Here is a 16,024-nt window from a genome sequence, read left to right on the forward strand (position 1 = left end):
TCTGTCGGGAGTTTATTACTTTTTTTAAAGAACGTAACCTGAACACTGTTTTAAATCAGAAAGAACTGAAGCAAAACAAGAGCTCAGCCCCGGTTAACGAACACCACGGTTGTCGTTGTTATTTCTTTTGGCCGTTCCCTGCGTGTCTTGACCAGTGGCTCTGCTCGACACCATTATCTGTGTGCAGTCGTTTTTCTTTCAGCTGCATGCTTTCCTGGCCGCAAAACACAACCGCTTTTTTTCACAAAGACGCAGGCATGTGAAACGGAAGAAGATGGTAGAGGTAATAGAGACGAGACTGTCAAAACTGAGCTGAGCAACGAAGGATTCACTCCATATTTAAAACGGTTTAGTCAGAATTGTTTCCTAATAATGCCTAATTTGATATTGTTCAATAAAGTTTGTGCTGAAATAAGCAGTGTGTCGGCGGCCGAAAACATTATGGCACGTTCAGGTTTCATTTGTCTTTCTGTTTTCATCATTGTTTTTTTTATGGTCGATTCACATTTGAGTTTATTTCTTTGTATTTATTTTTTTATCATTCATCTATCTGGATTATGTTCTCTCACATTTTACTTGGTTCCTCTGTGTTCCTTCTCTGTTTATGTTGCCTTCCCTCAGCCTGCCCCGCTGCTTCTCAGCGCAGCTGTTATGCATCACCTCGTTGTCCTCTGCCTGCGCTCTCCCTCAGCTGTTCTCACTTCTCTCTCCGGTCCCCCTCGTCCCCCTTCATCCTCCTCGTCTTCCTCAGTATATATGTAACATTTTGGTTTTGACTCCTTCCATGACTACTGATGATATCTCCTTTACTTGCCCGTTCCCTGTTCTTCGCTCCAAGTCCGGTTGTTTTCTCTGATTTGTTGCCTTTTTATGTAAGTTCTGAGTTATTCTCATTTAAGAACACTGTGTTCTTTACAGGATCCCTCCAGTTTTGCTTGCACTTGGGCCAGACGATTTACTCCAACGTTATGGCAGAAAATGTTTCACCTTTTACGTCACACTGTCTTTTGAAGAAGAAGAAGGGGAACTTCTTTCAAAATACACTTGTCTTTTGACAAGTGTATTTTGTCAAAAGGCTGCAAAGCTGCTGTGCGTTTCATTTGTCAATCTAAAATGTGGTTTTCCATAAAAATTACATTTTTTCACACTTTACAATGAAGTTAACAGTGAACAGCAAATTTTTATGTTTCGCTGCTCCACCTTTATGCGCTGTTTTGCTCTGAAACTGTGTGCTCTGACGGCGAGTTTGGGTTTTGGACGCAGTTAGAATATCTATTGAGTCACTTATTTTGTGTTGCGTATTTTTGTTTAATCATAATTATTTTGTGGTAGCAGTTTTTACTTTGGCACTAAAGGGTTTTCTCTCATTTTCGTCTGTCAAAGAAGCCAAACTCTGCTGATCATGCTTGATTTGTACAAACAGCAAAAAGGGAAATCATCCAAGTGGGTGAATACGTTTAATAGACCCTATATATAATGTTACAAAAAAACAATAGAATACAACAGAAGCAATTTTATGATAAAAAAAAAAAAGTCAGATTTTGAACAAAATATAAACCCCTTCGAGTTAAAGTGACCATCTCTTGCCCTCATGAAATTATTTCAAAATAGCCATCCTTGTAAATCATCTGATGGATCTGCCAGTGAAGCCCTGCTGACTGACTCAGCATCCCACCATCTTTTGTTAAAGAAAGAGTCACTCTTATTGGTGTCAACTTTATCTGAGGGGGGTAGCGGGGCGGTCAATGAAACTACTTGGCTTTGACATTTGCTTTCCAAAGCTCCTTTGTGTCGACATCAGCAAGTCAGCTCTATCAAAAGGTGGATCTATCGAGTGTGTGGGGGGGGAAACGTCGATGAAGAAAGCATAATGCAGGAACAGGGTCTTAGCCAGCCCTGGTATTGGTTTCTACTGCAAACCTTTTTCCTTGCTCTTGTGCATGTGTCAATTATTTCCCAGGGAGCGGGCTGATCTGCGTCTGGCTCCAGGTCTGTCTGGTAGGTCACGTTCGCCCACACAGAAAACCCGGGAGGTATAAAGGCATTAGTTCAAGATCGGCATCCGTAGCAAATCTCCTGCCAGACTCGGTCGTGTTCCTGCAGACCAGATGCATGAATTATATTATTTTGAGTGCAGAACCCCTGCGTTGCAAAATAAATTCAGACTGCATAGGAGGAATTTTTTTCTTAAAATGCTGCTGTTTTGATTAAGCCAGTTGTCTCATCTGTTGGTTGTTATAAATATCAAATCGCTCTTAAATTCACGTGTTGTGAAAATGACCAAAACAAGGTGGTTTAAACCAGCTCAGACAGTTTAGGAAGGGAAGGTTGGTAGCAATCAGACCGGCTTCACAGCCTGGAACGCTTTTGCTTCCAGGCAAAAGTGGTTGGATGGAGGTAAAAAGTGAAAAAAAATTAAAAATTACCTTGAGAAATAACTTCTCTCTCTTTCTCTCTCTCTCAGACTCACATGCAGAAATGTATTTTGACTTGGAGCATTTTGAGATTTCTTTTATCAGTCTGAGGACTTTGTATTGACTTTCATTCTGTTTGGTCCCAAAAAGGCCTGTTGGTCCTCAGAAGGTCAGTAGATGTTGCACATGAGGTCCTATGTAGATAAGGAAAGGCAGTTGTATTCGTATAGTACATTTCAGCAGCAGGGTGATTCAGTTTAATTGAGTAACAAGAAGATAAGGCAACAAACATTGCATTCAAACATAAACGAGTATCCAGAACTATGACAATTTCTCAATACCTTAGATGCAATGCCGTGTGGACATTTAATCTCATTGGTCAGTTTTCACATTTGTGCCATTTTTAATCAGATTTTCCACATTTATTTGAATGCTTATTTCTCCGAAGCAGCTAATGTATAATTTTTTGGTCAACATTGCACAACCCTCCAAAGAGCTAGCATTTATCTTCAGTTTATTCTTGCAGCTCAAACGCTGGCACTAATTAAGAAACTGGAGTTGTGTGTTTAATCCCCTCTAAACTAAAATGAAATCCATTAATCAGTCAGTGTGAAAGAGGACAAGGTGTGAAAACTGTTTTTTTTGTGTGTGTTTTTTTCTTTGGGGAGTTAATGTGAATTTACTAAAAAAGGTGTCAGTCAGTTCTTTGTATTACTGGGTCTGTTTTGACTACTGTAAAATATTTTGCCAGCAGTAATATATTAGTTTGTTTGTTTTTTTTTAAATATTGACCTTTCTTTATAGCCACAGAGAAAGTGTTTGTAACTAGAGCAGTGTTAAAACTTTGTCACAAAGTACAACAAGCATCAGTAATTTGGAAGCCAAGTTAATGTATAAAATATACAGTTACTGTTAAAACTTATTTGTTTAATTAGTAATTTAATAAGTGCATTTGTTGAGGTGGCATTAATATATTGCATGTAGGTAATTTCATAATGTTTTATTGTGAATAACTGTTTTATTTGAGGTTTGTATGTTTTATAGCTGCGACAGACTGGCGACCTGTCCAGGGTGACCTCTGCCTCTCGCCCGGAACGTTAGCTGGAGATAAACACCAGCAGCCCTCCTGACCCCACTAGGGAAAAGGGTGTGAGAAAATGGATGGATGGACGTTTTATTGCTTAATTGGCCACTTTGCAATTTATGCAAATGAGGTGTGCTTTAACAAAGGATAGAGAATAGAGGAGGCGCTAAAAGTAAGATCGACAGAGCCGCACGGGTTTTCAACCGTAGTTTGTTTGTGGAAGTTAGCTAAGAACCAATTGCTCTCATAAAAGAATTACTCAAACACTGTGGAATAAATTTTTGTTTTGCACCTTTTCATCGGAGCGCTGTGGAAGTTTTTATTTTCCTCTTCAAACACACGAGTAAAATCCATGAAAATCAACCTTGTGGCAACACAAGTAAAAACTGTCTAAAGGCTGCTGAGTTTTACCTCTGAAGTGTTTTTTTTTTTTTGGTGGCAACAGGCTTACAGTATTCTTCCTACTAACCCAATTATCAGCTTAGCATAATGTCGCAGAAAAGCAAATGAAGGAAGATAAACGCTTCATAATCACTCTTCCAGGGGTCTCAAACTCCAGGCCTCGAGGGCCGCAGTCCTGCAGTTTTTAGATGTGCCACAGGTACAAAAACGCTGGAATGAAATGACTTAATGACCTCCTCCTTGTGTAGATTGGTTCTCCAGAGCCTTAATGACCTAATTATTCTGTTCAGGTGTGGTGCAGCAGAGACACATCTAAAAGTTGCAGGACTGCAGCCCTCGAGGACTGGAGTTTGAGACCCCTGCGTCTAGCGTTTCAGAGATTGCCACGAGGGTCAAAGACGCCATATTAAGAGCCCAGAGTGTCGGCTTTACTGTCTGAAGTGAAAAGGAAATCAAGAGCAGGAGCAGCAGATTGGCTGATGTTTCAGCTGAGTTGTCAGCTCTGGTTTGACTGGTGTCTCCAAATAGCAGCCTGTTTCCTGACTATAGAAAGAGACTGAGGGAGTTTGCCCCCTGCTTTTTCCCCCCCACAATCTGTACTTCGGTCTAACACGGGTCCAGGCTACGACAAGTCACTGGGTGAGATAAATGGGCTCCTCCAGGGACAGATTGCTGTTAATTTTAGAACCCATTGCTGCCCAATCACCGTCTCCCTGTTGGGCAGCCAGAAGCTATGTTGTAATGTGTGATTACTTTGACCTTACGGGAGGCACATGGGGGGAAAAAAAGTGGGAGTAGATAGGGTTTGGCATAGCTAGTACTTAAAGGCAGGCTTGTTAAGATATGACTGAAAATCGCAACACTGTAGACTCCGAGCCAAACGGCGACGTATCGGCAACGCAGCAACGCTATCAGTAAGGAGCCAGATGGGGAGCAGGGAGCTCATCAAAAAGCTGGTTATGCTCAAATATCCAGAGACCCATTTCATGTTCAGCATCTCTGCAGTTTTAATTAGGAAATACAGCTGGGTAATAATTTTGGAAGTGGAAGATTTTGTAATAAAAAACAAAAAACAAAAACATGTGTCTTAAAAAAAAAAAAAGCCAGGTATTATTGCTGCATAGCGAGGACCGGGCTGTCACAGGTGGTGGGGAGGCTTGACAGGGAACACTGAGAATAATAGTAAGCAGCAACTGGGAATAAAACAAAAAGTCAAGCTCTGTGCTTGAATTCCATGTTCTTTCACTCACTACGATCCACCTCAGTATCCAGTCGTGCATCAGTCCTAACCTGGTTGCTGTCAGAGAACAGTATGTGCATCTTGGGGATCTTGCTGTTGCTGAGTGTATTTAATTTCTGATATGTGGATAATGTTGTTTTCTTTCTGTATCCTTAGGAGTCTTTCCAGAAATGGAGCTTGACTTGGTAAAGTTGGCAAGAAGACTCTTGAAATAGCTTTCTGTTGTTTTTCCAGGAAGTTATTTGCTTTTATCTTGTAAGTGCTTCGTAGGTCCTGCTGCAGAGCTTCCTGTTGTTTCTGAGAAGTAATTATTTTTGCTCTGGTTACCGGCTGTGTGGAGTTTCACTGTGTATCTTGTCTGTTGTCAGGAGGAGCTTCTCTTCTTCTTCTTTTATTACTGAGAGATATCGCTGTCTTTCTTTTTTGATTTTGAATTAACAAGTCATCTTTATTGTAAAGGTTTCTCATAATGGGTAGGCAGTTGTTTGTTTTAGATGATTTCCATTATATGTTTTCATTATAAGTTTAAAAATCAACCAAATGGAAGGGAATTTGTTGGGCAATCTTCCCCGATTCGCTCACATTCTCATATATCTATTGCAGCCTCTATAGCTTCCAGCTTTGCGATTCTTTGCCAAACACATATTACAACTTTTGCATTGCAATGAGAAAAACAATTTGTGTACCAAACTTCAATTTCCTCAGCAGTCTTTCTAAGACGACAACCCGATTGCACAGAACTGGAAAGTTCTGGCTCATGCTTGAGCTCCGATGAGTTTAATTTAAGCAAATGAAAAGAATGAAGATTAGAGGTTTTGTTTTGTTTTTTTCCAAATACCAGCTCATTGATTCGAAACGTTCCTAAACGAGGCCATAGCTATATCTGTGCTCCAGTCCCTTCTGTTTGCTTGGCTGCCACTCACGCAGCCATCTGAGCCACCGGCTCAGCGATGAAGGCCGAGGCTGACTCCCTCAGCTCGCTGCCTGGGGTTGTCGTCTGCCATCCATGCTGACACGCGGAGCTCAGGCCAGCTCCAAAAGGGTGGATGAGTAATGACCAAAGGCAAGCCAGAAGTTTCCATTTCTCTCTTTTGGTGTGCACAGAGCTGTCTTTCCACAACTCCAGAAGGAAGCGGATAATCTCAAAGACGCTTCCGCTTCACCTCAACGTAGGAGAAATCAATACCGCCTGTTGAAACAGAAGTAAAGCAGCGCATATTTATGTTGATTTTAGATGCAAACCGATCAGAGAGTGGAGACGATGCTCCCCTCCCCGACGCCCAGCTGGCAAAGAGGCCGGCATCGGAGCTGTCCTCCAACTCAACCATCGGAACGGAGAAGAGGGGAAGATCCTGGATCCGGATGGTTCATCCGAGGAGGATGAACCGGCTCGCCCAGTGAGGTCTCTTGTTTGAACATAGCTCACATTTCAACACTGAAAGGACTAAATGAAGGATTCAGATAAGATAAAATATATTTGAAGGTTTTTATTTTGACAACATAGGCTATTTGCTCATGTACTGCTGCTATTTGCGTCCAGTTGTTCCTTTCAGGCTAAAGGAAACCCAATCCAAAGCTGACTAATGCGATCCTCATTTGAACTTTAAAAATGAATGCAGTTTTTTTTACAACCTGGAGGGGGTTTTTTTTCTTGCCAGAAGTCTGGCCGCGTCTATTCCATTTTTTTTTTTCCTGTTTAGTATTTTACGGTTTGCTTTTGACTCCAGATTCCCTACTAACAAAACATAAAATTTAATAACTGACTGCGCACTCCCACCATTGTGTTATGTAGGTGACATCATTTTTATTCAGAGGGTTTACGACGTGCATTTATTTATATAAGAATCTTTTCACCGTCAACTTGCGCCCTGTAAGCAGTGAGTCCAGTTTCAGTCAGATCAGAAATACATCCGGTGGGGACGCTGGAAATGAGCTTGTAGCTGTTGCTAAGGAACTGCTACGCTTACATGTGTTTGACAGAAGTAATTATACTACTGGAATGTATTCAGCATGTGACGAGGCGAAGAGTGCACTGAATGTTGCCTCCTTCATATTTGGCAGAACCAAAGTAAACACAGTGATGAGGAGCCAGCAGTTGTGGCAGGGGCTCAAATTTAAAAAAAAAGGCACATTCAACAAAATCTCTGTACAACAACATAGCAACAACCCATATTAATCAAGAATGTAATTGGATCCTACTATATCATTGCCATCATGTGGGGAAATGCAAAGCAAATATAATCTATATTTTCCCCAACAGGTATAAAGTTTCTGTTTCTGCTGCTGACAGTCCTGGAGATCTGAGCTGATCTGAGACTGTAGCTGTTAAACAGGCCAGAGGAGAGAAGGTCAAAAGTCATGAAGTTATGAAATAAGCTAATTTGCTGCCATTTTACTAATGAAGCCCTAATAATATTTATTTAGCCTCTAGAACAACTTGGCTGCAGACTGATTTATAGATCAAAAAAACTCAAAGGGGTTAGCTCTATATAATAATTTGATATTAAACCTCTAGATCTAGAAATATAAGACTGAGATATCAAGGCAAAGAAAACTCAGTAGCTGCTGGTAGGGGCCATGCAGGGGCCCCTAGAAATGGTTTAATTGTAACACAGATCATAGATCTAAACCTGTAGCATCATTTATACAGAATGTTATTACATTTTATTTAATGCATTCAGCTGAGAAAAATAAATAGTACATTTAGGATTTAATTAGAAAGTTTACTTTGTAAAAGTTTAAAGAACCTACAGGCAGTAGGACCGACTCGCCTGTAGGACTTCTGCCTACTGCCTGTAGCAGTGGACAGCCTGATTAGCTAAAGTGAATCAGGCTGCTAAAGTTAAAGCAGCCTGATTAGCTGAAGTGAATCAGGCTGCTAAAGTTAAAGCAGCCTGATTAGCTAAAGTGAATCAGGCTGCTAAAGTTAAAGCAGCCTGATTAGCTAAAGTGAATCAGGCTGCTTTAACTTTAGCAGCCTGATTAAGTTAAAGTCAGAAGTTTTCTCTGCAGCCGAAGCGTTTCTGTGTTTAGGGGCGAGGCGGGTTTTGTACCGCTATTGCAAGGACAATTATGAAAATATATATAGAAACATCAGACCTACGTTTTTATTCACAAACCAGTGTATAAAAAAATATCCTTGCCCATAATTTGATAGTTAGAGGGCACAGATCCGGCCCCCTCCTCCTCACCTCTCTGCCTCCATGTTGTCTGAACAACATGGAGGCAGAGAGACTGAGAGTCATTACTGGACTGAGGGCAGCCAGACTAGTTTATTTTGCTAAATTATTATATTTAGCTAAATATAATTGCTAAGGGGCACAAGCAGGCCTTCTGACATACAGATAAAAAAAAATAAAAAATGAAAATTTCTTTTGTTGAAAAAAACAAAAAACAAAAACACAAAAACTCAAAAAGGGCACTAGGGGCATCAAGGATAAAAGGGGCAGAAGTTCAAGCCCCCTTCGCCCTGCACCAGCCTGCTAGTTTCACTAGGTGACACATTCCTGAGCTTTAAGCAAAGAGTTCTTGGTGCTTTTTTGTAAAATCCGTACTAACACACTCTGTTCAATCATAAAATTGCAGCTCTTTTCATAGCAGTTTTTTTAAAAAACAGCGAAATAGCTTCATGTCAGTTTATTAGAGCAGACAAAACGCTGCCTTTAAACAAACTGAGTGAACGACGAGGCAAAGAAAAACTGCTAATGCAAGTAAACAAGCACAAATAAACAGCAAATGTCATGTCTTGTAGTTTAAACGTAAAATAATCTGATGTTCTTCAGTTGGAAGATTTTGTAGATCCATATTCAGATCCATCGAAGTGGACATGTTTGTTTGGGTTTGTTAGCTTTGTTTGAGAAAAAGATAGTTCAGGCCTAAGATTCATAAAAAATAAAAAAATAAAATAAAAACAAAAACGTTGGTCATTCAGCGTAAATCAATTACGGTGGAATCAATTTCTTTTCTTTGGATTTTTAATAAATGAGAACCGTCTAATTGGGTAATATTGACAGTTTGAACACCGAGTCTGAGTTTTTCAAAAGCGTCTATCAGGGGGTGAGTGGAAATAACCCCCAGGTGGAACAGAGTGGGCTTTCAAAGACCAGGCTATTTCATTCACCACAAGAGGAAATAGATCCGGAATGATCAAAAACAGCAGAAGCATGGCGGGGGAGCAAATGATCATGGCCAGAAGGGGTAATAATGTTCTCCCTGATATCTGCCATCTCTGAAAGGTAATGCATATTGTTGATAGATTGAAAATGCTGCACAAGGCATGTCAGCAAGACCTGAGTCGTCACTGATGCAGTTATTTAGAAGATGTGAGCAAAAAATAAATAAAAATCTTCACTGATTAACGTAAAAGTCAACTTAGATTCAATTAGAATAAATAATTTGCATTGTTTAATGGAAGGGGGCCATTCACATCTCATCATTGTGACATCTTTTTAAGCTTTGTCTACATTTTGAAGCTGCAACAGAGAAGCACAAAGCAAGACGAAAAGTTGTTGTTTTTTGTAACCACTTCCAAATATAGCACAATATATAGAAATGGAACCAGCATTGCAATCAGTGAGAACTGCTTAGTTGCATTGCTTTGATAGGATACAGTATTTCAAGTGTCATGCAATCAAGCTCAGCATGTGAATAAAGCCCACCTGATTTAGATCTTTAGTGGCTCAAGTGCTAAGTGGTGTGGATATTGTGTAACAGTAAAGAACAAAATGTCTCAAAAACTATTCTAATTCTATTAGAATCAATATTCTTGTCACATTTTTCACCAATGGTGGAGCGGTTTGATGTTTTCTGAACGCGTCAGCATCCTGAGTTGCTTTTCAGGTTTGTTTATTTCTTAGTTTCTGTTTTGTTAAATAAGCTTGTTTCTGTTTTGCTTTAGTTCAGTCCATCCTTAGTGATTCTAGTTTACTTCTTGTGTCTAATTATTGTTTGTTGCTCGAGTTTAATTGTGTTTCTTAGGTCTAGTTATTCTTTATTGTTAGATGTATTTCCTAGTCCCCTGTGTAGTCTGCCTCACCCACTGTGCCACTTTCTCTTTCCCTGTTGATTCCCTGACTGATTTTGCTGCTGGATCCCTCTTTTTGTTCTGCTCTGGCTCCCTGTGTTTTTGTTTGTAAGTTTTTTTTTTGTCCTTTTTTTTTTTTTTTCTTCCATTAAAACATTTAACATGATCCATCCTCCTAGCTCCAATCTGCATTTTGGTCTATCTATAAACTCACAACTCACGACAGAGTCACCCTGCTTCTGAAGTGCTTTGAGTAAAGCGTGACTTAATGTCGAACAGATTATAAACACGATGGTGCAAGAATGATCTCCATGCGAGAGGCAGCAAATTACATAATTCAATAATTTCCTTCCAGTATTTCAAGCAATTTGAGACAGACTAATCAAGTAATTACCAGCTTACTCTCCAATCAGCAACCTATAGTTATTGCCTTTTGATTGGTTCATCAGACAAAGTCCAGATTAAGAAAAACATCAACGTTTGGACCAGTTATTTTTCCCAGCAGGGTTTATGTTGCATGCAGTCTGTGGACCCTGGAAGGAGTTAAACGGTTCCCTGCAATTTATTTTTGCCATTTGGGTCCTTAGCAAGATCACGCAGCCATGAAAAGCAGTCCCTGCATTTGGCTTATTAAAGTAACATCGCTGGCAGAAAAGTGGCACTTAAAAGTTGCAAATTATTATTAGCGGCAGACTAAAAGTGCTTGAAGCAAAATATTATATCCACAAGCAAACTTCTGGCAAATTAGTGTTTTTTCCCACACTAGCATGTTTCTATATGACCGAGTTAACTCCTCAAAATTGTATTTATTTCTTTCCAAAAACAGACCCTCAAACACTGAGCCTTATTAAATATGAATCTGTCTGGACAGCGTGTTCTCTGGTGTTCTGAACTCGAGCTCAGCAATGCACTACAGTGTGAATCCAAATGAATGCTGCAGCCTTCTGCCTTCGGCTGTGAATAAAACTTGGAAATGTTTTAACGGGTTGTTTGTATTCTTTATGAGAGAATTCAGATGGAGGCTGGCTAATTACACTATTGAGGAAATGGGGAACCACAAGGTCATGACCTTATTTCAGATGTGCAGGCTCACCTGTTCTCTCCTGTCAGTTCGAGCAGAGGGATATTTCATGATGCTTCCCCGCTAGCTGCCGATTTATTCCTGCTTGTGATCTCTGCCTCAGTCCTCTATGACTCCTAAGCCAATCAAAACAGGGCAAATAGGATTTACTTGCAAAAGTGATGGTGTCCGAGGGGCAGCCTCTTCAGACATGAACAAGAAGCAAACCAAATAATCTTCCATAATGAATAGAGCAGAATCAGTGTTTTCTACCTCGGCTTCTCGTCAGAGCAATATGATTTCTATTTTTTTTAAAAGGAATGTGGATTGAATTTAAAATTTGTACCCCTGCGGTTGTTCTTTCAAACTGCAAAACCCTGTCTACAAAACTTCATGAACGTACTTGAGGACTGCAATGAAAATCTCCTGGACCTGGCTGATGTTACTTCTTGGAGGACTAAAATAACAGCGTTTGATATTTTGTAGTGTACAATGTATTAAATGGCGTAGATTACGTACTGAAGAGAATTGTGTAAGCGCTTCTATAAGAGCAAAAGTTGAGAAATCCAGATATGTTACTGGAAACTCTACAACAGGATGGACTTTCTTTGAATCTTCATCCCGTTCTCAAGAATTTAACTTTTAACGAATAATTACAAGATATTGGTTTCAAATTTCTATACCGCTTGAACTTTTTCAGATTCTGCTTTGTTAAAGCTACAAACTCTACTCAACTTTATTGGCAACTGAAGCGATGAACCGACACAGAGCAGTGGAAGTGGGAGGAAAATATAATTTTGGAAGACACTGCAGCTCAAGAATGACAAAAAATTGTCACCAAGCTGTATGTCAGATTACTCAAATATTCAGCGTCAAAAATCTTGGAACATGGCATGTCCGTCTGGCGAGTGTTTTTGTGGACTGTTTGGGAAAGGGCTTTGCAAGTGTTTGAATTACTGTCATATGGAAACTTCAGATCAGAAGGAGATCAAGGAGCGACTCGAGCTTCTTCTGTTGAGTGTTATAACTACAAAACCTCATCTTTACTAGCCTGTTGCTTCTTTTTTCTCAAAGAGGAAAAGTGAAGCTTATCTAACATTGACATTTTTTAGCTTAATATCATGCTATAATGTTATTCCCTCATTGAAAACATGATTCTTTTTTTTTTTTTTCATGTATGTTTGAAGAATCTCCCGTGGCAGCCATTCTGGGGAGTCTAAAGGCCACCATCTACACACAAATCTGGGAGCACCGGAGGCATGAAATGAGTCTCAAAAATACTCGTGCACTCGTAACCGGATTTGTGCGTAAATGCAGTTTTGTGTGTGTGTGTGTGTACCAGGTGACTTGTGCGTACGTTTTCAACATTTGCAGGCGTAGGAGGTTTTTTTTTGTTTTTTTTTACGGTTTACAAATCATGTTTCACAGACACAACTATCCAAAATTACACACAAAGATGCTTACACGAGTTACAAATCCAGTATTACACGCGCACAGATATTTTGAGGCTATTTTCACTCCATAGACAGAGGCCAATTTCAAAACGTCAAAATGGCAAATTCCAATTTCTTTTAAGTCACGTTTGATATATACATCAATTTTAAAACAACTGGAGGTAACGGAAGTACTTGATTGTGCTATGAAGTGGCACAAAGTGAAAATACTTTAAAAAATACGTTACAAAATCTGAAAAGAACCAATCTGTCACTCAGTGATGCTAAAAAGTGCAGTGGAGAACGTACATCTGTGCGTAATGTTTTATTTGCAAGTCTGAAGCAACACATGGTGTTTGAATTTTTTTTCTTTTTTAAGATTTTCTTTTTTGTAGGTTAATAAAAAGTCAACTTGGAGGAAAAGAAATCAGCTTTTCTTTTTCCTACCTTACATCTGCTTGAGAAGATGCTGATGTAAACCAATTTTTTTTTTCTCCAATAAACTGCTCTGTAATTCTGAACACTTATTCGTATTGTTGCTTTTTTTCATAATAAATCCAGCAATAAACATGCTTAGTCAGAATTATCATTATATCATCAAGAAAATAACTTGAACAGAGCACTGAATGGAGCCAATGAATTGGCAGCGTAACAATGGCAGGCTGGAGTTTGTTTCCTGGACTTGCTCTTTAGACAAAGTGTTTCTTGGCAGCTCAGAACGTGGAATACTTTATGAAACTGCAGTACATTTGAGTTTAGTTCAAAAATATAAAATAAACCATTGAGACATTTGTTTGAAATTACGATCAGTTCCTTTTCTTATATAAGGTAATCATGCCATTGTGCTCTAGAAAATATGTAACTCAGCAAATCTTGTGGAGCAAATGGACTATGATTCAAGTATTTAAACCCATAAAACTTTGAATTCTTTTTAAAATGTATTTATTTTGAGCCTTGGAGGTAAGCATCTGATCATCACTTGATTTATGCAGCAGGATGATCTGAAGCAAACCAGCAAGACAAAATGGATGTTTTATGTAAAGGTTTTGTGAGGCCAAATGACAGACCAGAAATGATAGCTTAAACAATTTGTCAACAAAGAAGAAGAAGAAAAAACTTCTTCTGGGATCAGGTGGAAAATCCAGGACGCCTACTTCAGGACGTTTATGATAGGAGCGGTATCAAAATGATGAAGGCCAGCACCTCTGAGGCTGTTTGTCAAGCCAGTCGTGACAATGAATTCAATGAATATTGAGGCAACAAAGATAAAAAATAAAGAATTTGTGAAGGTTTAGAGAGAGTCTTCAGGTCTTCAAAAACACAGGGCAACACCTGATACTCTCAGCTCCTCTTTGTTCCAGGGAGTCATGTGAACGATTTCCAGACGGTCCCACTTCTCGTTCATTTCGAAACAGTCGATGCCTTCCTCTGCAATGTCAGGTTGCTTTCCTAGTGCAGGAGATGTGCAGCGAGAAACTGATTAAAGTAGTTCACTGATAACTGATAATGAGCGTATGACTTATTGATGCCACAACTTTAAAAGTCAGAGTCAGACTCACCTACGCTCGTGCATAAATCCAGCATATAATGGGTGAATCACTCCTCACCCATCTTCATCACACAGGCATACTCAACAACTAGCAAAAAAAAGCAGGCGCACCGATATACCGTTGTAATTTTCAGACCACTGTTACATAGTTTTTCCTTATCTTTTTTGGCATTATCTTTGCTTTATCCTTTGTATTTTTTAGCCAGGATTTTGTTGCATTCTGTTCTACTTTGCATGATAAAAAAAAGGACTTTGACAAAATGGTGACACCAAAGTTAAGCTGGTCTTGTGCATGGATTTGTGAACCAGACGGGATGTAAATTAAAACATCCCATCTGTAATCTGTTTTAGGTTCTGTGGAAAAGCACTTTTCTCTCTTGCAGAAGGTTTTGCTGTTCTGTGACACTTAATGTTTCAGATAAATACATTTTTATAGCAGATAAAGCAAGTTACTGAGTTCATTTATTAAGCAGAAAAATCTATCCAAACCAACCTGGCCTTATCTCCCATAAGTCATTAATTAACTTATTTTTGGAAAACGTAGTTTGGTTTTGCAAGCCACAACCAGGTCTGATTTATGCCAAAAATGTAGATTCAAGAAATCGAGCAGAGCCTGTCTGTATGATAATAAATCCCAAAATTTAACAGAGTAAGATAAGAGCTAAAGAAATTTCAGGAAAGATGAGAAATGAAACCATTGACTTCCTTTCTTGAAGACAAGCTTAATACACTTGAGAAAAAGCCGCTATGTGCCTAATTAATTTCTTTCATCGCAATTTCAAACTATAAAATAATTTTAAAAAAAACATTGGATCAGATTTATTCAAGTCATTCTGGCTGCACGTGTATGTGAACTGCTTTTTGTATTGAAGAAAGTTGTGTAACCAGCCAAAAAGTTTGTAGAGATTTACTAATCTAATCTATAGCCATTATCTGTCCATTAATTCAAACATCTGCTTAAGTTTGTCAATTTGTTGGCAATTCTTTGGATCCTATCTATGTGTAGCCCTGTGGTAAACTGAGGTTACTGTAATGACGTATGTTGAGGTTAATAGAAATCTTACATAGTTCAAGACAAGACCCAAATCTATTAAAAATGAACGTTTATTTACTAATGCATAACATGGGTGATAACTATGGATTTCATATTCTTGTCTCTGGAAGAAATACAGCAGTATTTTCCTTTACTTTAATATTTCAATAATTTAAAGGGTAAAGGTAGCTATTAAGTAATTTGCTTACTTAGTAATTAAAACTGTTTTATTTGTAAATCAACTAAGAGCATTATTTTATGTAAATATTGCAATTGAAAGAAGTATTAGTGTGATGTAAGATGCACTGTGTTTTATTTGGCTTTGCCATTTGATTGGTCACTGAGACAGTCCGTCCGGTACGTGACTTGTGATTGGTGGAGAGAAGAGGAGGCGGGGAGAAGGACAGGAGAACCGTGATGGAGGAGAACGGAGGGTGAGACGAGCGGACAAGAAGTGAAGAAAACACACCCAGAGAGAAAAACTGGACAAAAGCACGGAAGAGGACGAAATTCGAGAGAAGTTAGAAGAGCTTGGTCGCCGCGAGAAGGACGGGACCAGAGGAGGTAGACGCAAGTAGTCCTGACGAGTTTTGAGCTAAGCTAAGTGAGCTAAGCTACGTGAGCTTAGCTAAGTGAGCTAAGCTACGTGAGCTTAGCTAAGTGAGCTAAGCTAAGTGAGCTAAGCTAAGTGAGCTAGCCGCTCCAGTACCACGTGTTCAGCTGCGTTCAGCGGAAGTCGAGGTGAGGACGAGTGAACTGCAACGCTCTCAATGTTTTGTAAGTGAA

Source organism: Xiphophorus hellerii, chromosome 2 (assembly GCF_003331165.1).
Source record: "Xiphophorus hellerii strain 12219 chromosome 2, Xiphophorus_hellerii-4.1, whole genome shotgun sequence".
NCBI classification, from domain to species: Eukaryota; Metazoa; Chordata; class Actinopteri; order Cyprinodontiformes; family Poeciliidae; genus Xiphophorus; species Xiphophorus hellerii.